The sequence below is a fragment of the Myotis davidii genome, unplaced genomic scaffold (assembly GCF_000327345.1).
Source record: "Myotis davidii unplaced genomic scaffold, ASM32734v1 scaffold208, whole genome shotgun sequence".
NCBI lineage: Eukaryota > Metazoa > Chordata > Mammalia > Chiroptera > Vespertilionidae > Myotis > Myotis davidii.
The window spans coordinates 149,175-150,529 of record NW_006299706.1 but is presented as its reverse complement, the minus strand read 5'-3'; the positions used below and the strand labels follow the sequence as shown (position 1 = coordinate 150,529).

The following is a 1,355-nucleotide window of genomic DNA, read 5'->3' as shown; positions in this document are numbered from 1 at the left end:
GAGCGCTTATAAACCTCAGCTCCGCTGCTCGCCCGCACTGCACCCCATCTGCGCGACTCGCCCCGGTGAGTTGTGTCCCCCGAACTCGGGAGGGAGCCCGAGGAGCCTTTTCCTCCCTGGGTTCCCCGGCCCCGCCCCGATGTCCCCATCCTGCCCCGGGCCTGAGGGGCTGGACAATAGGCCCTGATCAAATGACATCCCTGCTCTTCAATGGGGCCCTTGTGAGTGTCACCTGAACTCTGGACATGAGAAGCGGTTGTCACAGAGACCTGGGGGAGATGGAACCCAAGCCTGGCTGATGGAGGGGATAAGGGGCGTGTGAGGGAGGAGTGCTGGAGGCTCAGTTACAGGCCCCAGCCCGGAGGGGCACCTAGAGCTCTCCGGCCGCAGAGCAGCCAGGCATTTCATGTAGGGGCTGTTCAGAGAGGACCCTGACAGGGAGGGGGCACCTGGGAAAACAAAGAGAAAAGAATTGGGGGAGAGAGGAGTCTGGAGGTCTGGGCAGAGAAAGCGGAGGAGACGGGAGGTGACACGCAGGGAGAACTGGGAGTGGGTGTAGTTCCCTCGCGCCCCCTCTTCCCGATATCTCTCGGTTTATGCCCTGCCTCTCTCAGGCTGCCCTGGGTCGCAGCTGGCTGGGCAGGGGTGGCGGAGCAGCTTTTCTATCTGCTCTCGTTCTAATCTCACTGGAAGTGAGCCCAGGGTGGGGCCCCTCCCCAGCAGCTGGGAGATGGAGGGAGCCTTGGGAGGGCACTTGAGGGCTCCCTGGTTGGAGGGCCCGCTCTCCTGGAAACTCAGTGGCTGGGCTCCCCACTGGCTGCCTCACCCACTCACCTACTTCCTAGATATCCCTCTGCCCTTCATTTGCCTCCTCTCACGACCCTCCAAACCCTGACTCCCCCGATTCCCAAACTGCTATCATCCGAACTCCCCACAGACCCTCCCTGCACCACAAGGCCACCGTCCCCAAACTCTTGGAGCCCGAATGAGGTCCCTTCCCCCCAGCTGGCCAGGGTTGGAGCGGGCAGGGTACTTACTGTCAGCTGGGCCTGAGGCGGGAGCAGGTTCCAGACAGACGGACAAGGCTGCGACTGTGGCTCCTGGAGCTGTGTGGGGAGACCTGTCTTCAGTCCTCCTTCCCCACTGACCCCCCTCCATCGGCTCCACCCCTTCACAGATAGACACCCAGTGGGGCAAGGGGCCAGGAGTGGACAGAGGTGCCCTCTGTCTTCTGGGCTGGAACAAGCTGCCCTATGTCTTCTTTTCCAGGCTTGGTCGCCTCTCCCCCACTGCTGGGCCCCAAGGCAGAGCCTAGGAGGAATGGGAGTGGGAAAGGTCCTGAGAAGGACACTGAG

The 1,355-nt window shown here is 62.4% G+C and overlaps 2 protein-coding genes across 6 annotated transcripts in view; one reads left to right on the top strand and one right to left on the bottom strand.

The window, feature by feature from the left end:
- The window catches only part of S100A1 (S100 calcium binding protein A1), a 5,132-nt gene extending 3,965 nt beyond the window's left edge, over nucleotides 1–1,167 (bottom strand). Inside the window, exon 1 of one of the 2 annotated variants that reach the window (XM_015571780.1) lies at nucleotides 1,038–1,167. The gene's annotated coding sequence lies outside the window, so the exon portion shown is untranslated. The remainder of the gene's footprint in view (nucleotides 1–1,037) is intronic. The other variant, XM_006775606.2, reaches the window with a different exon arrangement.
- The window catches only part of S100A13 (S100 calcium binding protein A13), an 11,815-nt gene continuing 10,460 nt past the window's right edge, over nucleotides 1–1,355 (top strand). For 2 of the 4 annotated variants that reach the window (XM_015571779.1, XM_015571778.1), the window contains exon 1: nucleotides 1–65. The gene's annotated coding sequence lies outside the window, so the exon portion shown is untranslated. The remainder of the gene's footprint in view (nucleotides 66–1,355) is intronic. The other 2 variants (XM_006775607.2, XM_006775608.2) reach the window with 1 other exon arrangement.